Below are 25,499 nucleotides of genomic sequence, written 5' to 3'. Positions count from 1 at the left end.
TCCATAATAAACTTTAAAACTGGTACTTGGAATTTCGAAACATATGACCCAGATAAGCAGTTTTTCTTCTTTTTATTATTGGAAGCAATTCTTGTTCACTGTCCATTCGATTTAATACTTCGACATTTGTTGTGTGATCTGTCCAGAGAATTTTAAGTAGTCTTCTAAATACCCACATTTCAAAGGCCTCCAATCCGTTCATCACATTGGCCTTTATGGTCCAGGTTTCTACGCCATATAGCAGTCTGGATCTAGATCTTCAGTTATCCAACTCCTACCGAGATATCTGAACTTGGGGACCTTTTGGATGTTCTTATTGTTTCCTCTTATTTAATTGCAGATTTCGTGTTCTGCTAACCACCATTACCTTCGTCTTGTCTATATTTATCTTCAAGCCCAGTCGTTCTCCTTCAGTGTTTATTCTATATATTAGTCGTTATAGCGCTTCTTGGCTATCGGCTATTATGACTATCATCAGCATAGCGAAGATTACTAATAGTCTGTCCGTTGATTTTGATTCCATTTTCAGTGTCACTTAAGGCTCTATCGAAAATCGTTTCAGAGTTAAGATTAAAAAGGAGGGATGACAGAACACAACCCTGTCGTACACTTTTTTCGATTAAGAAATATGATGTAGATTCCAGTCCTACTCTCACAGATGCCACAGATGATTCATATAAAGGTTCTTTATGATTTTAAGGTCATTCTCATCCATCAAAGGTTCCTGGAGCAATCTTACTAATTCTGAATGATTAACACAGTCGATAGAATAAGATGGGTCAATGTGGTCGCCAACATATCTACAAGATAGGTACATTTAAAAGAAAATTAATTTTATGACTAACCTGATTATCGGAAAAACAATTAGAAAAGAATTAGAAAATAACACCACAGAAGAATTTTTGAAATGCATTCCTGAGACAGCTTTATTGGAAAATATTTTAATTGTTACATAAAATCAACTTCTGAATTACCATAGAAAAAATTACACAATATAAAATAGTTTCATAAGGATTTAAAAATTACTAGAGACAGTCAGAAACCAGGGAATCGGAGAGGAATACATACGGGTCTGAAACATGAAACATACGAAATTCCTAGAAGCGTATGGAGGATGCTTATGTCCGGTGGTGAAGATGAGAGGCTGGAGGTTGACGACGATGATTACTAGGTTCAGGTCGATGTAGTTGATTTTTCCTTTCTAGTTAATATTATAACATACCCTTTTAATAAAAATAAAACAGTAATTGGTACTTACAGCTAAGTAGACATTGTTTTTAGTTGAATTACCTAAAATAAAGAAAATATAGTTAAATATAGAATCTATAGTTCATTTTATGACAGATAACAAAAAACATACCCTTTTAAGTTTAAGATTATTTTTCAAAGAAAAGTGTCAAGTTGACTATAATTATGTTTAAATTAAAGATAATCTTTTGTTTAATGTTTCATTATAAATTATCATCGTCATAGGATGGAATATTCATTGTTAATTTTCGATTAAAAATCTGAGACAAAGAAAATTATACCACATATATTCTGTATATTTAAGGTAGGTAAGTTTCGGTGAGTAATTAATAAAGTGCTATCGTAAGGTCTGCATTACTTTTTGTGAGATCTTGTGTAATAAACTAACTGTTATGAGATCTTTCGGCAAATGGCAATGACTGTTATAATTACAATAATTATTCCATGTGGCAGAAGAGACAGAAGCCTTCGCAATGGTAATCGCCAACGTCGGATAACTGTGATATTGCACGTGAAGAAGAAGAAGAAGAAGAAGAAGACTAATGGGGGCAACTGAGATCTGATAAGTTTTTATATCATTAAATTTTTATTAAAAATTAGTTCGATAATAACAAGTATTCCATTCCTAGCATTCCTGTAAAGTGTACAATTTTAATTCCAATATTAGTTTTGGTTTAATTAGACCAATATAATGCTAGATTGTTAAACCAGTACCATAGATTAAACGATACAGGGACTACTGTGAGTATGTATGATCTTTAATTGTCACAGCCAAATGAGTAAAGTGAGTGGTGAATATGTTCCACTACTTACGGTAAACAGTTTACTTAATCAGTTACAGTTATTATTTTTATTTAATCTCGAATCCACCAAAGGTTGGACGGAAAAGTTAAATTAGGTTCAGTCAATTTCACGGTCTTGACTCAAGAGGTGTTCGTATATGTAAGTATGGTAAAACTTTAGTGTAGTAAATTGTTAGGTAATTGTAAAACTGTCAGTAGGAGGAAATCCATGATGTGTCTTTGTTACTCATTAGAAAATAGATATTTGTTGAATGTGTGTGGTTATTTTACTGCAGATATTAACGTTAGTTTACATTAATCTATATATATATATATATATATATATATATATATATATATATATATATACATATATACATAATAAATATATAAGTTTTAAATCTAAAAGTGTATCAATTGTACGGTATAACGTTTTCGTGAATGTTTATTCAGTTCTTCAAAGCTAAAATAAAGAAAATATCAGTTAGTCATAATATATCCTATGCAAATGTTAGTTGTATTACCAATACGCTAAATTGTAGAGCTAATGCCGCTATTAGACTAAGCAACTGGTGGCGCCACCAAGATGCTCCACTAGTGACTCATTACGTCACGGGGCATTTAAGTAAACGTGACCTATTAGACTACGACAACTGGTTGCGCAACCAGACATTTTTGTCGTTCTGGTGACCGAACCCGGCTACCAGAAGGGTAACATGATCTGGTGGCGCCACAGAGTTGGGGAATTATGTTATATGTACCCTATTAGACTAAAGCAACTGGTTGCGTCACTAATAGTTCTGGCCATTAAATTAGGAAAATTAACGTATTTTGCGCATCTAATAAGACACCCGGAAGAATATCCAAAAATGTTGACGTACTCATAGTTTTAGAATTTCCTAAGAAAAGTTTTAATGGATTTTTTTTGTTTATGTTTATTTAGTGAATGCCGTCCATTCTTGTATACTGCGTATACAAGAAAAGTTCTTTAAAAGCTTAGCTTGTCTTGCTCGATTGGTATACCTATCCCTACAATACTGTTGACGATTTACATCCGCCGTGTCGTAGAGATCTTGTATTATGCTCCAGTATCTGCGAGAAGCGTTGCGGAGGCTCTTTTGAAACAGTTCCTTGACTACTCGTATAGTGGATTCTTCAAATGCCGAGATTTTTCAATTTCATGCGGATTTATCAAACATGTTCCCAATAATAGCTTGGATAGAACACGGCATTTGATAAAAAATATTTGTGTGGAACAATACTGGAGCATAGTTTCGTGTATTTATGATACAGATCGATCAAATTTAATCCTTGTTCCACCTCTTTTTCAACCAAAAAAATTTCGCCCTTTGTCAATTTTTAACCGTGGCAGTGTCACAATTTTGCTTTATCATAAAGGCCAACGCGTACAAATGTGTAGACTACAGACTTATAAACTAATGAATGGCGCCTGAAAATATTACCAAGAATTCTTCATTCAAGAATATACCAAAAATTTAAAGAAGTCAGCTGTAAAACGCTGTTATCTATTTTTTCAATGATATTACTCATTTCAAAACTTTAAATTATATAATTGTCAGAATAAATGTGCGACTGACGTTACTAGAGTTCTAGTTGCATTGGACTAAATGGACAGTTTTATTTTTTGCATAAAACTAGAAAAAAAAATCTCAAAGAAGTGCTGATGTCTAAATCAAACTTACATCCATTTTTTGTGCTTTTTATAAATATATTAATTCTCAAAGATCTTTTTATATTTTCGTTTCGTATCTTCTTTATGAAACAGGTTCTTTCGTATAATGCGTATAAACCTAAGTAAATATTTGATGTTATGTTAGTCCCATATCAAAGCTTTATAACACTAGACCGATCTGAATTCTCATTTTCATCCTTTAAAATTCGTCCCCAATGTAAATAATACTGTAAAAAATAGCCGGGAACGTCTCCATTTCAGTTTCTAAGGTACACGCAATCATCGGTAATCCTGCAGTTTTTATGAGGGATTTTAGCGGTATCTATCCCGAGCGTTCTCTCGATATATGTATATAACTGAGTCTAGACGGCGCTCCCCAATCTCCTTTCCCCTAATACAGCTTCTCCTACTCTCCGAATATGATACCGAAAATCCCGAATGGGTCCATATCGCATGTAAATTACCTATGCGTCTAAATTTACCCCGGGGTGGGAGTGTAAGGTTGTGCTCAATTTTTGTTTTGGTGACGACATGAAGGGTAATGACACCACTAAATTCAAATTAGGTGCAGCATTTTGTCGCTAACTCTACCGAATCAAGTGAAAACTTTAGCGCTCGCTATGGAACGAAGCGACTTACTTTGTTTAGAATTTAAACACCTTAAATCGCAGGTGTACTCGAGAAATCGGTTTAAAAAATATATAAAAATTGGTAAATCATTTAGCAAGTCGAAAAAGATAAATTTGTCATTTCAATATAACTTTTTTATAAGATTTTTTTCCTGAACATACAATATTTTTGATTCTTAGATAGAATAAATTGGTATTTTTGTATGATTGATTATTATGGTTTGCTTAGGCCAGCATCGAGACCCCAAAAAGATGAGTATGACTAAATCTGGTACCAAAATATTCGTAATAAAACCTGCTTAACTTTTCTTAATAATTTTTCTGATTTGGGTGGGGGACATGTTAATAAAGAAGAAAAATGCAAAAATTTTGATTTTATAATTTTATATTTAACTTAAAATGTCTCAGTTCGGTTTAGAATATATTGATAAACGTATCTGAATATAGACACAAAATAAAGTAGGGATAAGAAAACCAGAGTTCTGATGTGGACAGAATTTTGGAACAGTATTGGGCGGCTTTTATATAGATGGCTACAAAGACGGTTAGTTTGGCGTGCTGCAGAAACCAAAAGAAGTGTGGGGAGTAGACGGCGAGATGATGTACAAAGTGTTATGTATGGTTTTCATGTACTGATATACTTGGCAACGTTGCACTTGGCAAACGGAACCTTTAGTGACAGCAGTGACATGACAACCACACATGACAATAGATTTAGGTCATGGACTACATGTGAACTGAATTAAGGTTAAGTTATACAATTCTTATAAAGCTTAATAAATTAATAAAACCTATCGTAAGTAGCTTTATGTTATGTCCAACAGTCCTAAAGAGGAATACATTACATGGTGACAGCGGAAAAGTGACGATAGGTTAAGTTGTGTTAAAAGCCGGTGCATGTGACAAAAGCCTATAAAAAATATATGTAAGTAAAGGAGCTATACTGTGCTCGAATCAATATGACAGATACTTGTAAAGGCTTAGAACCGTTTAGTTTCCAAGGAAATAATATTTCTCTCGAGTGGAAATTTTGGAAGCAAAAGTTCCAGTTATTTTTAACAGCCTCCGGCAAAAGTGAAAAACCAGACCACATAAAAATCGCTATTCTCCTAAATCAGCTGGGAGATGAAGGGCTAAAGATATTCAATACCTTCGAGTATGAAAATGTTGGAGATGATCAGAAGTACAATGTTGTTTTGTGTAAGTTTGATACATACTGCAGCCCTCTTAAGAATTTAATTTATGAACATTTTAAATTCTTTAAAAGAGATCAATTACAAAATGAAAGTATCGATCAGTTTGTAACTGCCTTGAAACAATTGGCATCAACATGTGAGTTTAAAGAAAAGGATACTTTAATTTTGGACAGGATTGTTTTGGGTACACATGATCTACGAATTCAAGAAAAATTATTACAATGTGCTGATTTAAAACTAGCACAAGCTATAGACATCTGTAGGGCTATGGAAAATAGTGCTGTTACTCAACGTGAAATATCCAAAGAAAGTGAAAGTGTTAGTGTTGTGAAGAAAAGAAATGAAGAAAACAGACCTGGATCTACAGGACAGTCAAGGTATGGTTCAAAGTATGAGAAGGAGCAGTCTACAAGCCACAAAGTTACTGACAAAAATACAGGTAACCATTATATTCAGTGTTATAAATGTGGACTTCAGCATATTAGGGGTAAGTGTCCTGCATTTTTCAGATATTGTTCTTTCTGTCTTCTGTCTTCTAAAAAAGGACACTACCGTAAATTTTGTCCTGATAATAACAACAAAGTCCATGAAATCAATGATAACGATAGTAGTTGTAGCAATTCTGACACTGATTTAACTGATGAACAGGTACTAGTGTGGACTGTTAATGAAATTAATCCGAACTCTTCAGAATGGTTCCAAAAAATCATTATTAATGGTAAAGAGAGTATTTTAAAAGTTGATACTGGAAGTGAAGTCAATATATTGAACAGTAGTGATTTTAAAAATTTAAATATTGATTATAAAATGCTTGAAAATACTAATAGTTCATTATCTAGCTATACTGGACATGTTATTAATGTTGTTGGTAAAATTTATATACCTTGCTCTTTCAAGAAAATATTTAAAGATTGTCTGTTCTATATTTTAGATAATGATAAACAAAAATCTCTATTAGGCCTAAAGGCAGCAAGAGACTTTCAAATTGTTTGTGATCAGCCTAGTGTTAGTATGATAGATAATGAAACAAATCATATTATAAATAGTTATAAGAGCATTTTTTCAGGTGTAGGAAAGGTCAACAGGTATTTTAATATAACTTTATCTAGTGATGCAGTGCCATTCATAAGTGGGACACGAAAAATTCCACTGGCTATAAGGAGCCAAGTTAAAGATAAACTTGATGATATGGTACGTAAAAACCTTACTGTACCAGTTAGTGAACCCACAGAATGGCAAAATCCTATTGTAGTTGTTCCGAAAAATAAGGGATCTGATATTAGAATATGTATGGATCCTGTGTATCTAAATAAATATGTTAAAAGAGAAAGGTTTCCAATTCCTACTCAAGATACTTTATTTGCTAAGCTTTCAGGGGCTAATTATTTCACATTATTAGATGCGTCATCTGCTTTTCTTCAGTTGCCTTTGAATTATGAAAGTTCACTTTTATGTACTTTTACTACACCTTTTGGTCGTTATAGATATCTGAGATTACCATATGGCCTTACCTGTGCACCTGAAATTTTTCAAAAATATATGTCTGAACTTTTAGATAGTATATCAGGAACAATAACATATTTTGATGATATTTTGGTTTTTGGATGTTCTAAAAATGAACATGATAAAAATTTGAAATGTGTTTTAGAAAAAATTAAACAGAGTGGCTTAACTTTGAATTTAGGAAAATCTAAATTTTGTCAAACAAAAGTGAAATTTTTAGGTCATCAGATTAGTAATATTGGCATTTCACCTGATCATGATAAAACAGAAGCTATTACAAAAATGACACCACCAAGTAATAAAAAAGAATTACAACGTTTTTTGGGAACCATAGTATATCTTGCAAAATTTATACCAAACCTGTCAGAACACACTAGTCCTCTAAGATGTTTACTTTCTAGTAAAAATGAGTGGCATTGGGGACATAATGAACAGGCATGTTTTGATAAACTAAAGAATCTTGTGGCGTCAGCCACTACTTTGCATTATTTTAACCCTGACAAAAAGACCATACTCTCTGTTGATGCCAGCCCATATGGTTTGGGGGCCATGGTCTCGCAAGATGGGTTTCCAATTGAATTTGCATCAGTGTCATTAACTCCAACCCAAAGGAGGTATAACCACATTGAAAAGGAGCTTCTTGGTATAGTGTATGGATGTGAAAGATTTTCATTCTATCTTTATGGCATAGATTTTGAAATAGAGACAGACCACAGACCTCTTTTAGGTTTGTTAAAAAAACCTTTAGATGAAATGTCACCTAGGATCCAAAGACTGGCAATGCAATTAATGAGATATAAATTTTCACTCAAATATGTTCCTGGTAAAAATCTCAAAGTTCCTGACAATTTAAGTAGAGATCCTTTGAATAAAACCATAAATACTAATTTTATAGATGATGAAAATAATTTAAAAGTGTATTCTATTGTAGCAACATCAAAAGAAAATGAAAAAAGATTGCAAAATGCAATTGATACTGACCCATCTTTACAAAAAGTTAAATATTATGTTTTAAATGGGTGGCCTGAGCATAAAAGCTCTGTACCTTCTGAGGTGAAAAAATTCTGGTCTGACAGACATGATATATATTTATTAAAGATTGTATTATTTTATAAAAAAAGGTTAATTATTCCTGAAGAATTGAAGGGTGAATTTCTTGATGTTATACATCAGTCTCATCAGGGTGTAGTATCATGTAAGAAGAAGGCTCAAGAAGCAATTTATTATCTGGGATTGATGAAGGATATAGAAAACATTGTTCTGAACTGTCTGACTTGTCAAATGAGCTATAAGAGCAACAATAAGGAGCCATTAAAATCACATGATGTACCTGAAATACCTTGGCAAAAAATTGGTATTGATTTCATGACAGTAGCCTCACAAGATTTTTTAGTTGTGGTTGATTATTTTTCGAAGTTTGCAATTGTTAATAAACTAATGAACAAAACGGCTAGCAGTGTTGTAACACAATTAAAAAATTTGTTTGCTATTAATGGACTGCCTTGTGAAATATTTTCTGATAATGGTCCTCCATTCAGCTCTCATGAATTTTTAAATTTTGTCCGTATATATAATATTGAAGTAACAACATCAAGTCCACAATATCCTGGTAGCAATGGCATGGTGGAAAGAACAATACAAACAATAAAAAACTTGTTTTTAAAATCTGTACAAACTAAGAAAGATCCATTTCTAGCTGTATTAGATTATAATACAACTCCAAAACAAAATTTACCTGCTCCTTGTGTGTTGCTAACTGGAAGAAATTTCAGAACCAACTTACCAGTCAGTATGGAATTTCTAAAGCCCAGACATTCTAATAAAAGATATTTTACACAATTGAGAGAAAATCAAAGAAAACAAAAACACTATTATGACAAAGGAACAAATAGGTTACCAGAATTAAAATCAGGACAACAAATTTTACTTCAAGAAAAGAAAAGGAAATGGAACCCTGGAGTGGTTATGGCAAAGAAAGGATCAAGGGATTACATGGTTAAAGTAAATGATACTGCTTATAGACGTAATAGACACTATCTTAGACCTGTACGGTCAGAAGCACAGCAACATGCAAATGCAAATTGTGAGCAAGCATATGTGAAAACTAGTCATGAAAATGATATTGTGACTACTGGAAGGACAAGTATGGGAAATATGAGAGCAGTTCTTTGTCCTGATGTACCTGATGATACAAGGGACTGTAAAACAAATAACACTATCAAAGATATTGATGTACCTTCAACATCTAATAGAACATCACCCATCAATGACATTAATGTACCTTCTACATCATACAGTACTTCACCTGGTTTGAAAACCTCCAGAAGTGGTAGAGTCATTCGCCCTCCTGATAGATTTACCTATTGATATATTTGTGAATTATTGTTATTTATGTACTTATGATATATTATGTGAATTAATTTTTGTTTATTTTGTTTTTATTAAAGGGGACGTGTTATGTATGGTTTTCATGTACGGATATACTTGGCAACGTTGCACTTGGCAAACGGAACCTTAAGTGACAGCAGTGACATGACAACCACACATGACAATAGATTTAGGTCATGGACTACATGTGAACTGAATTAAGGTTAAGTTATACAATTCTTATAAAGCTTAATAAATTAATAAAACCTATCGTAAGTAGCTTTATGTTATGTCCAACAGTCCTAAAGAGGAATACATTACACAAAGTATCGCTAGAAAACTCTTATTTCTATTGAGAAAGAGATGGAAAATTGTAAGAGGCCTATAAACAGAAGTGAATAAGTAAAGGCTGAGAAGAGCGAAGTCTCGATTTATGGCTTTTGATATTTCTTTATCTTATTAAATAAGTTTCCTTTGCTTTTTAAGTTCATTTTTATTTTATTAGAATTTTTGTTTTCTGGTAAGTTTTTGGTCACTTTTGAGGCATAGATTTTGATCTCCTATTTTACTTTTATTATTACAGTGTTGATGAGTTTTTGAATTTTTAAAGAGGCACTGAAACATTTTTCGGACTTCTTTACTTTTTATTATTTTGTATCTTTCTGTTTTGTACTGTATGTTTTGTTTACCGTTCTCTGATCGCTTCTCGTATTGAATCAATTGGGCAATTGAACATTTATTTTTTATCTGTTATGAAGAAATAAATTTGTTCCGTGTTTTGGTGTTTCATGTTTCGGTTTTTCAATGTCCATCTCCTGTAACTTTTTTCGGTAAAAAGATTATTTGATAAAGGTCGTTCTGAAGTAAGAAGTTAAGAAGCATTTCTCTTCTTTTATCTCTTCCTGGATCTTCGAATTATTTTATAGCAATCAATATTTTTATACAACACTGCAGACAGAGGCTAATTCGTCGAAGGATTTGAAAGTTTTTTAATAGTGAGAATTTCATATTTAAATTATCATTCCCACATAACCGTGACCACTTCAGCGATATTATAAATAAATTAAAATTCTGAGCCAGTTACAGCATTTTTCAATTTCACTTAATAACTATCAAAGCCGTTTATCTTTGTTAGAGGTTCATTAGACCACCAAATTAAAATTCCCCAGCCACCTCACGGAGCGTAGGTGGTATTACGGCGGTAACGTCCGGCAAAGGAATTTAGGTCTGACAGCTGTCACCAAAACGTCGACCAACGATCGTATTTTCGTTATTTCTTGCTAGAATTAATATTTAATATTTAAACAGAATTCCCGGGGGTAGTTGCGGTTGATGGTTGCTACCACGATTTATGTATATACTTGTTATTTGTGACAGGGTAAACGTGGGTCCCTTTTGGATAGTGGTTAGAGAAACATAAGTGATCCAACTGACGTTTTGTTTGTTTTGAGAAATTATACAAAGGTGTTTATATGGCAAGAGCATCTTCATTTTAGTATCAGCTGCAAAAATGTGTCCTTTAATGTAACAATATAATAAATGAGAATATCTAATTAATGTTTGAAGATTTAACAAAATTTGTTTAGAAATTTCAAGTCTGACATCAGCATCTAAAATTTTACATTTTAACTGGTAAGTTCCAGCGCCACAGTGCAACTGTTTTAAAACTACGGTCTGAAACCGACTGCGGCTCGCAACTGCTTTGTGCTCTTGGCAGTGAATATCACGGGGATTCCCCCATGAGGCGATCCAACTGAAATAATTAGTTCCCAATTAGTCTGAAATCGATTTTGTTCGACCTAGCACCCGCGGTCGCAGTTACGTTGCAATTTGTTGTAGCACGTTATTACCCTAAAATTTGGGAAACAATTTAGGATTTTGGGAAACACTTTATTAGTGAAATTATACTGAAATTAAAAACTGGTCAAAAATCTTGTATTACTTCAATAGTATAAAGAATTTATATTAACTGAATATTTGAAAAAAAAAAAATAAGGATATTTATATCCGTAATTCTCAAATTTTATTTTAATTTTATGTAGACATTACAATTGTCAGTAGAATAATATAAGCAACAATGAAAATGCTATCTATTACAAAAAATGTTAATCTATTGATTTTTCAGAATGACGAATAACTTTTTCATATTGTAAATTTAAGGAAAAATATAAACTAGATGCCAACTGTTCATACTGTTTTTTCTTTCTTTTGTTTTTTTTTTTTTCGAAAAACTGAATATTGTATTGCAAGGTCAAGATCTGAAACAATTTACTCTTCAGCGAAGAGAATTGGATCCCAGAAGAGAAGAAGAAAGAGTACAAAATCCCACATCGCAGCTGCGGTCTGTCCCGTTAATTAAGGGTGGGGCTATGGGTTGATTCCATAAATATAAGCGCTCAAAACATCCGATAAATATGAACCTACAATATAAGAACTCTAAACGCGGAGGATAGATATACTAGACTATCTAAAAGGTAATATAAATAATAACATTAAATCGGACATTATAGGATTGAAAAAGATACGCAGAAATCAATAATTACTAAACACCAAAAAGTTTTTACTGTTTTACAAATTTATCAAATATATTTATCAAAGAGGGACTCCTCTTGACTCAGCCTGTGGTCAAATACTGCAAATACCGCATAATCAAGTAGTACGATGAAACATGGTCAATGAAACTAAATCTTAAACTCGCAGAGTCTTTTGAAATGTGGACGTTACGGACGCTTCTCCGAATTCATTGGGTAGATCACGTCACAAACCAAGACTGACTTACTATGAGCTGAAACTGGGCGAGAACTCCATTCGGTGCAACAACTCGAAGTCTCAGACTTACGCCACGTTAAATAAAAAATATGAACTATTAAGGTTAATACCAATGAAGAAAATAAACGACAAAAAAGCCTCCGGACGCAAATAATACTCGTGTCTTCGAGACATAAGGAATTGATATTGGAGTGAGGATTGGACTATATTCAGAAATGCAGAGGAAGGGACACTCTACATAGCCAACTAAAACGTAAGATAAACGTATACATGATGAAAATGTAAGACACCAGAAGAAGAACACATTCTGTAAGACACCAGAAGAAAAACACATTCTATAAAAGGGACAACGAAAAATGGAATTGGGAAAGCCCAGATGAACACACCAAGAACGATATCAAGTTTCTCCTTAATAACACACAAAACATTATACGAGATATAGCTAGACAACAAACAGAACTAGCTGGAAGCCCGAGGCTAAATTATCAAAACACTCTGTCTTACTAATAAAACACTCGTATTCTAAGGTTATTCCGTCTAGAATACGAGTAGTTATCCTATGTATAAGGTAAATATAATACTAAAATAATTTGTTACAAATAAACTCGGTATATGTTAGTTATAAGTATTCCCACTTTATTCCGAAATAATAGTTTGGCAATGTCGCAATCTTTTGCACAAATACATAGAACAATGACATATTGAGTGAAATATGTCAATTTTGATTTTCTTTGAAACTGACAACTGATACCAAATATATCTTTTTCTTTATTTGTTATCTTATATGTTGAGTTTGAGTATTTTAAAATTGCAAAAAAGTTGCAGAAAGTTGCAAAAAATTGCAAAAATTACCAGTGTAGGTATTTTGAAAATGGATTTATTCTTTCTTTGAAAGCAACACCTCTTAAACACATTTTTTATTATATAGCTACTCACAAAACAATACAAAAAATAAAATATTCTTGTCACTGATGACTTTGACATTCATAAAATAGGTTATACCACGGTTATAAACTCCATTCGCTTAACTCGGGCATATTTTGACAGATTCATTGTCGGAAACCTACAACACAACAATTCCTACTTCTCAGTATTAATAGCTAAAGTATCCTACCATTGCATACTACTTTGTTTAAAAAAAGAAGAATTATTCTAAATAGTGGAAGTGTATACTAAACACATCAAATTTTAGGAAGTATATATTTTAAAAAATATATTTTAGTTGTTATAATTTAACATAAATATTTATTATATGGTGCAGATAAATAAATATTTATTGTCAGTAATTCGCAAAGTTCTATTTTATTTACTATTTAGTTTGTTTACTATTAATATTGGCTATGAGTAAGTGTGCTTGGTTGTATAGTAATTTCCAGCCACTTTTAGTCTGTCAAAAAGTAACTAACTTCGCAAAAAAATAATTACTAAATTCACTAGACAGTTAGGACTGGGAATAGCGAACCGAGTTTACTAGACTTAAACCAGGGTGTGGGTCGGTATAATCTTGGAATAAATTCTTACACCAAGTATAACCTATATCTAAGTTATTCCATGTTTATTGTTAGTGATTTTGTCTATACCTGATTTATTCTGAGTATAAGTTTTATACTTGGTTTATTAGTTATGCTGTATGGGTAAAATGTATCAGTTCATGGAGGAAAAAATAGAAACAGTTGTGGCTAAAATGTCAAATAATAAAGCCACTGTACACACTATAGAAATTATTACTGCTGGCAGTAACGAACATGTAAGACACATAACACTCTGTTCAATTTGAGAATAAAGGAAGGAAGTGTCTTCCGAATGGAAAGAGGCGAACGATTTTCTCATCATTAAAACAGACAGTTTAGAAGTTTTGTTCTGAAGATATTTTAATATATTTTAATATAATTTACTATTTTTATTGGGAATTAACCACAATTTTAATTTAACATACGTTTATTTTGACGTTTCGATTTTTACTTTGGAAATTAAGAATTAAGAAGTTTCACCGTGAGACATCCGTACTAACTAACACTTACCAATCTCAGAAAAAAACTAAAATTGTGTAACAGGACAACTATGGAGGAAAGTTTTTTGATATTCGTTTCCCGTACGTACTACTATTTTTCTAGTAAATTAGTAAAAACCCTTCTAGGTATTTCTCGGGTGTTTTAGAATTCGTAGTTCACTACTCCTATAATTAATTGTAGGCAATATGAGGAAAGTTGCTTACTCGACATTCCTGCGAAACTGAACTTTACAAGGTAAAACAAACTTTGCTCTGCAGGAATATCTGCATTTGACCTTAATTGAAACTTGGATAAATCCAGTGTATATTGTATCACGGCCCACATCATCTACTGAAGCGAGATGTTGAGGTATTCACTTGTAGCTCTTGATTGCAGAAACGATATTGTAACATTTGCAACAATTTCAAAATAAATATAATTGCAGAAGTATCATGACATTGATGGGTTTATACGGCATTTACTAAAAAAAAATTACACGTATGGCAAACTTAACAAAAATTATACATTGCAGCTTTGAACCCAGTCTATTCCTATTTAAATGGGAATAAGCCACAATTAAAGGTTAAAATACGTTTATTGACGTTTCAATTTCCACTTCGGAAATCGTTCTCAAAATATATTCTTTAATTGTGGCTTATTCCCATTTAAATAGTAATTAATTTAAAATGCCAAAAGAAAATAGCTTCAGAACAATACCCAGTCTATTCATATCGACGTCGACAGCCAGAACGTATATTTTGTTTCACGTTTACAGGTACCACAATACTGAATATAGCCTAACAAAGAAAATAACTATTGGATTCTGTACGAAGAATTATTTGAACAAACATGAAATAACTACGGAACCAGTTTAAATTTTAACTTGTCGAATATAAAATTTACAAAAAGAAACAGTATATTCTACACTTTAAAATATTACGATTTAAGCCAAATTGCTTTAATAAAATGTTGATATTAAGAAAGTTACAGGGTGTTAAAGGACAAATTAAAAATTTTAGCTTTCGCTATAACTTTCATGTTCGTAAACATTTATGTATAAAACTTTACAACTGGGTATATAGAGGGCGCCACATATGCCACATATGTGGCACAAATTTGCACTTAACTTTTTTGCTCTTTAAGTTACCTGTATTTGTGACAACAAATATTAAAGATACATTATTTTAACAAAAAAAGGTATACTTGTTAATAACTTCAAAACTCAACAGTTTTCGAGATAATCACATTTTACAAATCAGCTGCATAATTCTGATTTAAGGCAATCACTCCAGGCAACGAAGGAAAAATAGACAAAAACATTATTGCTTCTGGATTTTGGTATAAAATACCTTTAACTGAAGTTAATAGTTAACGAAATGTGAAATAAAATAAATATATCAGCAGGATAAATAATAATAGGATTTGATAAAATAACAGAATAATAGGACTTTACAAATTAATAGGTAGTTAAACTAAATAACATAACTTTTTGCCAAAGTAAGTGATCGATATGTCCATCATTTTCTTTAATTCATTTGTCAATATATTCCATAAAAGATCGTCTCATATTAAATAGCATCATTGGTTCTAAAGAAACTGCTGCAGTATTTATTTCTTCCCATAGTTGGTTACGAATGTTTATGGGATTCTTATATACACGTTTATTTTAATGCACCCCAGACACCAAAATCAAGCGGATTAAATTCTGGGCTACGTGGTTGCTATAACGTATAATGGATGAATATATTCTTTTGGATCCATATCCAATCTTATGGTATATTATGGAACTACATCTTATTTGTTGAAGGGGTTAAATAATATATTAAACTGTGATGTATCTTGTTAATTGGTTACTTATATATACAAGGAATAATCTATCGATGACATTACTTATTTATATTATTACGTTACAGCTTACGAGTAACTATAATTACATCTCGAACAAATAGACTATTATGATTTACTAACGAACTAATATTATGCTAAACTAAATTGCCTGTGTGTTTACTATATTTATAACAATATTGGTTATTAGACCAACGATGATGTTTTTGTAAAAATTTTGAGTCTTTAAGGTTGGATTTGTAGCAATTGTATTATGAAACAAGACACATATGTGTTATTCAATACCTGTGCTCTAGTTTCTAATTGTCTTAATAAAAATGGGTAAACAATTTACCTAATGAATAGTACGTATTCTTTTGGATTTTTTATGAATTAAATACTTATATTAATATCTCACCACATTGCCAAGGAATATGACTACAACGACCAATCCAACGTTCAGAAAAGTTGTATTTAAATATGTTCTCACTGCCTTCTTCACTGCCTTCTTTCAATACGACGTCAGTATAGAAACTTAAGAAGCGATAGACAAGGGAAATTGTAAACATGATGACGGCCAACGTCTGAATACGGACACAGCACTTAAAAAAGAAGATGAAGAATCTTTTCTGCAATAAGACATTTAGCAGCTATAATAAAAGATTTTGTGATGTTACATTATCATCTTTGAGTTGTTTTAATAAGAATAAACTATGAATTAAGCTTATCTACAGCTGGCTAATTATTATGCAGCTGACTTATAAAATGCGATTATCTCGAAAACGGTTGAATTTTAAGGTTGTTACTAACTCCACCCTTTTCGTTGTAAAAATAATGTATCTTTAATATTTTTTAACACAAATAGAGCTAACTTGAAGAGCAAAAAAGTTAAGCACAAATTTATGCCGCACATGTGGCATATGTGGCGCCCTCTATCAGTTACATTAAAGTATGTATAAAATTATAATTTATCCTACTCAAAAGCATCCAATTGTAGATTTTTGTCCAAAAATATTTACAAACGTAAAAGTTATAGCGAAAAATAAAATTTTAAATTTCCACTTTAACACCCTGTATCTTTCTTAATATCAAAATTTTATTAAAGCAAGTTGGCTTAAATCGTAATATTTTAAAGTGCAGAATCTACGATTTTTGTTTGTACAATTACTTAAGGATCACCCTGTATATTATGTATTTTTGTTTTTAATGTGATTGGATTTATGACAGGATTGATTATCTTAATTGAGCTAATAATTTTTTCTTCTTCATTTATGACCTTTTTTGATCGCAATGTCTTCCTTTAAATGCACTAATAACGCTATAACTATAATATTCGATATTGATGGTTCTTACTTTTCAAGGTAACTTACTTTCAAACTTTGAACTCAGAAAGTATGCCAATCAGAAATAAAGAGATCTCAGAAAAAATTAATAATAATAACTAGCCTCTGGTAGTGACTGGATGGATTTAGTAGCTCGGTATCTGTCTGTGGTGGTCCCAAGCCCAGTTAAAGGGGTATCTCCTTTAAAAGAGCATCTAAAACCTTGCTAAAACCATGGAAAGAAGGAATATGGAAAACAATTTAGGGGCTAGGGCGTTCCCGGTAAGCGACGTGCAGTTGCGGCCTCACCTGGCCCCTGCGAAAAGTGAACTAGGACTATCCCTTAGAGAACGAAAGGGGCCAAAGAAGCTAGTCCTGAGGATTGCAACTCTCAACGTCGGATATATGACTAGTAAAGGAAGACAGCCGCCGATGTCATGTAGAGAAGGATTGGTGTACTTTGTATGCCGGTAACTCGTCAGAAAGGTAAGAAATTGAGAGATCTTGGAGATGGATGCAAGTTAATATACAGTAGTGAGAATAGTCATGGCAGAAATGAAGTGGGTATTATTTTGTAAGGGTAACCAGAAGAAGTAACAGGATAAAGAGTGTTCAACTAAATACAGGCAATACCAACGTGAACATCATATGTGCCTACACCCCACAGCTAGGATGTGAAGAACAGGAAAACAAAGAATTTGAGTGCCGTTGATAGCGAGATGCTCAAGATTCCTGTGGACGAAAAGTTTTTTATTGGATGTGATTTGAATAGACATATTGGTAGAGAAAGAGCGGTAATATAAAGAAATCATGGAGTTTTGGATATGGGAATAAGAAATGATGAAGGAAATAGTCTGATTGACTTCGAAGTGGCATTAGATTTGGTTGTGATTAATATGTTCTTTATGAAGACTGAAGATCAGTATGTAGCAAGTAAGAGAGTGTCAGACAGATTTTGTGCTGTGTAGAAGCCAGATCAGAGGTCACCAACTGTAAAGTGATGAAGGGTGAGTGTATAGCTAGTCAAAACCGACCGGTGATAGTGAATACGGAGATAAAGGTGAGTTGGAAAGGAAAGCAAGTAGGATACTAGAAAGTAAAGTGGTAGGAGTTGAAGGATAAGCAGTTGGCAAAAGTCTTTAAGAGTAGAGTGTTGGAACAGCAAATTTGTGGTACGAGTGGGAGAGGAAGTGCTAGAAAAACATCTAGTAAAGGGCCTCCTACGAACAGACACTTGTATAAGAGAGGATATATATATATATATATATATATATATATATATATATATATATTGTTATGTTTCTTCTTTCCCAACCAAAGAAAAATAAATAAAAAAATCCATCGAAATAAAATTTCAAGATATCATTATAAACAAAAATGTATATAGTAATTTAAGATAAGATTTAGTGTAGATAAGAATAGAAACGACCTTTTTTCCGTTTCAAACAAAATTATCAAAAAATACCTTTGTTTAGAATTAGAAGACATTTTACCTGTCTTAGTTAATCTTTTCATTGTTTGTATAGTCGAGTATTAAATGACCATATTCTAATCTTTTGAAATATGTATAAATTGTGTATTGACAAAACCAATTTTAAAGTAAGCTATTTAGTTTTTCTCTGAAACCGAAATTAGGCTTTTCCAAAATCATGGTAAACACAATTTGAGCTTTTGATTGGACGGTCGTTTTTAAATGGGAATTTGTGAGCCGATCAGGAGACCGGAGGGGTTAGTTATATTTTGGTCATCGAAAGGAAACAGTCGTTTGTCTCAAGATAGGGTGTGGTTCGTGAGTTTGGATACCGGCGTAACGAAAAGAAGTGAATAGTTTGCAGAAGGAGATAACAAGTAGATTAAAAGAGGTCCTTGTATCTACCGTGGGCATTTTATAAAGTATATGTGAAAGTATTCTTACGGCATCAAGTTGACAAAAGGAGGTCCTGGTGTCATAAATAAGTAGCTGAGTTTGGAGAAGTGAATCAGGTGTTTTTTGTGTAGTCTGCAGGAGGTTTGCAGAGACGTTAAGAAGGAGCCGAGGTGCCAAAGAGGAGAGATCACATCGTTGAGGAGACTGGACTTTTCTGGGTATGTTCCAACATACAACTCAAGAAGAAAATAAGCTGTAAGTGTTTGTACAATTGAATTTTATATCTGTGAAGGATCGGTTTGACATCATGGTCATTAGCATTCAAATTTAAGAACTGAGGTTTTGTTAGGCTAATCAAAAGTTTAAAGTTTTGATGTTTCTTGTTTCAAGTAAAGAAAATTTTAAGTAAAATTGGTTTTCACGTAATATAAATGTATGTAGCTTTATAATCTTATTATTATAAAAATTTGATTTATTTTCTTGTATGCTGATTGATAAGATAACGACAGAATTTAATAATTGTTTTATTCGTTCATACAAAAATAAAGAAACGTAAATTTTTGTAATATGTATAATAATTTTTTTATTCTTATCCTTCTTCTCTATCCCGATAAAAGACAACTAGAAAATCTTTGAATCCATCGAACACAGGTAATATAAGGAGTTTATTGTACTTTTGATAACAAATTTTTTTATTGGCTCAATAAACTAAGATCAAAGTCAAAATAAACAATCATAATAAATGGCCCCCAACGTGTAAGGCGTAGAAAGTATTTCTAGTTAAAATTTAAACGGATAGAGAAAGAAAGCAGATTGATTGAAAATTTATTTGCCGATGGTTAAAGTTTATAATATTTGCTTTTATGACATTACATTTCAAATTTTTCTAGGTACAAATTTTTACATGATATAATTTATGATATTTGATTGATTTTTACAACTGACAAAAGTTTTAATATTTTATTGCATTTATTTGAATTTATTGCATTTGGGATAAGAGGAAAAGTTTTCGTCTTTGCAACATTACTCGAATTTCATATTTGGCGGGGATATTATTGCACAAATTTCAAAGCTTCATATTTGGCGGGGATATTATTGCACACATTTCAAAGCTTCATATTTGGCGGGGATAAATAATCTAACGAACATGTCGACCACAAGGAGTCAAAGCAAAAGGCAAGAAAGGAAAGAGGATAAGATAGAAGAGGAAACAATTATAGATGAAGGATCGGATAATGAAGGAAATGCTACAATAATGGAGGAAAGAAAAGAAACAGGGATGTTAGAAAAATTATTAGCTATGATGCAAATACAGACACAACAAATACAAGAATCGTCACAAAAAATGGATAGAAATCAACAAGAAACAAAACAAACAATGAGCAATATAGAGCAGCGTTTGGAAAACTATGAACAGGAAATTAAAGGATGTGTTGAGGGGATAAAGAAAGAACTGATACAACAAATAGAAGAGATTAATGAAATTAAAAATAAAATGGGAGAACAAGAAAAGAAAGTAGAAAATATGATGAAGGAAATCAAGATTGGCCAGAAAAAGGAATTAGATCAGTTAGAAGAAAAATTTGAAATGGCGCTACAAGAAGACAGGAAAGAAGTAGAAAGGAGATTAAAGCAAAATGAAAAACATATTGCAGAAATTGAACTAAGAGGAGCAGAGAGAAAAGAAGTTATCGTCCATGGAACAAGCGAGGTAAAATTACAGTTTGGCGGGGATGTAAGAAAACTTCACCCCGTACCGTTCATGAATAATCTAAAGAAGAAGATACAATACATGGGAAATTTTGAGACAGCTAAGGAAATGATTAGAAATCATCTCAAAGATGAGGCGTGTCTATGCTTCCACAGCAAAGTGGAGGAATTTGAAAATTGGCAAGAATTTGAAAATAAATTTCTGAGTTTTTTCTGGGGAAAGACAGAGCAATTACAGATAAACAAGGAATTGCAAAATGGGAAATACCATGAGAGGATGGGTATATCAGAAATAACATACGCATTGCAAATGTACAATAACGCAAAACATCTGCAATACAATTATTCATCCGAGCAATTAGTAGAGTTGATTGCAAGACACTTTGATGACACAATTGAAGATCAAATCAATCTAAAAAACTACAAAGACATCGATAGTTTATGCCAATTCCTACAAATAAGGGCATCACGGATACAGGAAAAAAGAGCAAGAAGGTCACAAGAAAATTACAGACACCGAGAAACTCAGGAATACAGAGAGAGAGGACAACATTTTAGGAGGGATTACACTAGACGAGAATCTATTCCCAGGAGGGAAAACGAAAATACGGAAAACAGAAGAGGAAATGATGATTTCAGAAATCGGCTATGGAATGAGGACAGATATCGAGAAAATCAAAACAGAAATAACACACGCGCATATCCCGAAAACAGAAATTACAATAGACGAAATGAACAGGAATATCGTGGAAACCGGAACGGATATGACAGACCAAAAGAAAACAGAAGAGAGGTAAATCATACACAAATAAAGGAAAATGAGAATGAAAGACACAGCGATGAAAGAAGAAATACGGAAGAACAACAGACGGTTTTTCACGAAAGCACCAACTAAAACCAAAAAACCAGGTAGGAATTTTTTGTCACCCGAAGGAGTTCATTAAATTAGCAGGAAATAATAAGGAAAGAAGAGGAGTTAATTTAAAATTTGTAGATGGTTTCATAAAAAATAGACCAATCAAAATTTTGATAGACACCGGTTCAGAAATAACACTGATAAACAGAAAATTAATAGAAGAAGTGAGTTTGACAAATTTAATTTACAAAATACCAAGGGTAAATTTGGTGGGTACAAATAAACGGACATTGGCAACGATAAATGAAGGAATACGAGTGAGGGTACGATTGGATGAGAAAATATATGCACTACAATGTGTAATAATGCCAAACATGTCGCATGACATGATTGTAGGAGTGGACGAACTGACAGAAAAACATGTAGGTAGTCATAGATTTCAAAAATAATACGATGAAACTAACAGAAGAAAAAGAAGGAGAACAGGAAAATGAACATGGGAAAAAGAAAATTGATAATTCGGAAAAAGAACAAACAGTGGAAATGAATTTGGCAACGAAGCAAGGACAAAGAAGAAAAGGAAGAAAACTTAAGAAAAGGATAAAGGAAGTCAATACCGGAGATTCCTCAAAAGAAGGGATGAGCCCCGAAGAAGAAGAAGAAATAGTGTCAACAAAGCAAAATGAAAAGGATATGATTGAAACAGTGGTATTTAAAGAAGAGATTGATGAAAAAGAGGAGGAAAAATGTGCGATAAATATGTGTCAAGAATCTGAGGAAAAAGAAAGAAAATTGATATGTGGAGAAGAAAAAGAAAATGAGGTCCGTCTGATGTTAAAAGAACACGAAACTTTAATAAATGAGGAAAACAGAGTGGCAAAAAAGTACGAACATTCTTTTGAGGTTAAAAACTTGGGAAACTTTCAATCGAAGACGTACCCGATCCCATATAAATATCGACAACAGGTGAAAGAAGAAATTAATAAAATGTTGAAAGACTATTCTTTATTGTTTTTGCATAGAGAAAAATCCCTAAATAATTCAGTAATTTTTATCATATGCAAAGGCGGGGATTTGTTATGTTTCTTCTTTCCCAACCAAAGAAAAATAAATAAAAAAATCCATAGAAATAAAATTTCAAGATATCATTATAAACAAAAATGTATAATATAGTAATTTAAGATAAGATTTAGTGTAGATAAGAATAGAAATTTGTTTGGCAAACGACCTTTTTTCTGTTTCAAACAAAATTATCAAAAAAACCTTTGTTTAGAATTAGAAGACATTTTACCTGTCTTAATTAATCTTTTCATTGTTTGTATAGTCGAGTATTAAATGACCATATTCTAATCTTTTGAAATATGTATAAATTGTGTATTGACAAAACCAATTTTAAAGTAAGCTATTTAGTTTTTCTCTGAAACCGAAATTAGGCTTTTCCAAAATCATGGTAAACACAATTTGAGCTTTTGATTGGACGGTCGTTTTTTAATGGGAATTTGTGAGCCGATCAGGAGACCGGAGGGGTTAGTTATATTTTGGTCATCGAAAGGAAACAGTCGTTTGTCTCAAGATAGGGTGTGGTTCGTGAGTTTGGATACCGGCGTAACGAAAAGAAGTGAATAGTTTGCAGAAGGAGATAACAAGTAGATTAAAAGAGGTCCTTGTATCTACCGTGGGCATTTTATAAAGTATATGTGAAAGTAATCTTACGGCATCAAGTTGACAAAAGGAGGTCCTGGTATCATAAATAAGTAGCTGAGTTTGGGGAAGTGAATCAGGTGTTTTTTGTGTAGTCTGCAGGAGGTTTGCAGAGACGTTAAGAAGGAGCCGAGGTGCCAAAGAGGAGAGATCACATCGTTGAGGAGACTGGACTTTTCTGGGTATGTTCCAACATACAACTCAAGAAGAAAATAAGCTGTAAGTGTTTGTACAATTGAATTTTATATCTGTGAAGGATCGGTTTGACATCATGGTCATTAGCATTCAAATTTAAGAACTGAGGTTTTGTTAGGCTAATCAAAAGTTTAAAGTTTTGTTGTTTCTTGTTTCAAGTAAAGAAAATTTTAAGTAAAATTGGTTTTCACGTAATATAAATGTATGTAGCTTTATAATCTTATTATTATAAAAATTTGATTTATTTTCTTGTATGCTGATTGATAAGATAACGACAGAATTTAATAATTGTTTTATTCGTTCATACAAAAATAAAGAAACGTAAATTTTTGTAATATAATAATTTTTTTATTCTTATCCTTCTTCTCTATCCCGATAAAAGACAACTAGAAAATCTTTGAATCCATCGAACACAGGTAATATAAGGAGTTTATTGTACTTTTGATAACAAATTTTTTTATTGGCTCAATAAACTAAGATCAAAGTCAAAATAAAGAAGAAGAACAAGAATAAATTAATAATAATAAAACTTATAACGGATCTTAAGAGACCCACCTCATAATAATTTTGAGAACCTAGTCTTAAGTATCACTGTAAAGATTATATATCGTTGATAAACGACCCATCACTACTACGGATCACACGTTCAGGTGTACTTGCTGGTGATCTGCCGGTATAGAGGCAACATTTTGGCGGAATGTATTTGTTATTACAATAATTAGATCGTAATACAAGTACGACAATGCAATATTATATAAGAGGACTGTAGTCAGTGTAGAACATTGAATATTCCTTTCAAAACTATATGGGACAAAATTATTATTAAAATGTTTTTACTACAGATTTAAAAGAGTCCAATTGTTTAATTTAGTAAATAGCATTAAAAATGCCGAGGGTGTTCTGCGTTCACTACGCCCGCATTATCAAACTTATAAATATGTATAATGTCGAAATTATTCTTAGTAAACATTTTGATTCAAAAATGTGAAAATAAGAATTCACATTATTACAAAAATTTTTGCAAGTAGTTATTTTATGAAACAACATTTTTTAAAGAATTTTTCTGATATAATTAGCAGTGTATGACAGACAATTAGAAATAATAAAAAAAAAGAAGAACAAGGTGTGCTTGGGTGTTTGATAAATTGTAAAATTTTGTAAAATTTGCTAAAAGTATGAATATCTCATCATATTGTGAAGACCTTGGGAAAACATAAGAGAACGACTACATGAGAGGATATTATGTCACAAATCGAGACGAATGGAAGAAATTAGTGAAGGCTTGCGCCTAATATTTGACGACTGTCGCATTTATGTATTTGACTACTTTGTTTATGGTTCGTCCTCAATTTTGTCTTTTGCTTTTTCCTAATGACTAGCTTATTATAACAATTATTTTACCAATACTAAATTCACTTTTAGAATTACATTTAACATAAACTGATAAATTTCATTCGATCTATTTAAGTTTTCAATAGAATATAGTCTGGATAGCATCAGAATATGTTGTAATTACAATGTTCACTTATGGTTTTCTTAAGGCTTTCACAGTTTGCAGTTGTTACAGTTCTCATTCGAAATAGAGCTTTTCTGTTCACAATGGAAACCGTATTCAAAAAGAGGTCTTTAGAGGTAATGCACAACCGTCAATAGAAAATGTACTCCAGAATAATATCTCGACAGAGTTTCATAATTACAAAATATTACGTTGCGTGTTTCTGAGGTTTAATATAGCTAATATTTTTATCAGAAGGAGGGACAAGGACCCTTCGTTTCGCGCACAAAAGGATAAAAGAACTTCCAGAACAAAAACCATCCAACTTTCTGTCTGTGGAGATTATTACGT

General features: G+C 32.2%; 1 protein-coding gene across 7 annotated transcripts in view; it reads right to left on the bottom strand.

The window, feature by feature from the left end:
• The window catches only part of LOC140437027 (uncharacterized), a 559,923-nt gene that overhangs the window by 463,800 nt on the left and 70,624 nt on the right, over positions 1-25,499 (bottom strand). For 6 of the 7 annotated variants that reach the window (XR_011950342.1, XR_011950343.1, XM_072526249.1 and 3 more), the window contains exon 3: positions 1,259-1,290. The exons of the other annotated variant lie outside the window; for it this stretch is intronic. The gene's annotated coding sequence lies outside the window, so the exon portion shown is untranslated. The remainder of the gene's footprint in view (positions 1-1,258; positions 1,291-25,499) is intronic. 7 annotated transcript variants of the gene reach the window in all.

The sequence above is a fragment of the Diabrotica undecimpunctata genome, chromosome 3, assembly GCF_040954645.1.
Source record: "Diabrotica undecimpunctata isolate CICGRU chromosome 3, icDiaUnde3, whole genome shotgun sequence".
Taxonomy (NCBI): Eukaryota; Metazoa; Arthropoda; class Insecta; order Coleoptera; family Chrysomelidae; genus Diabrotica; species Diabrotica undecimpunctata.
Note: the sequence above shows the minus strand (reverse complement) of the source record. Positions and strands in the feature narration are given on the sequence as shown.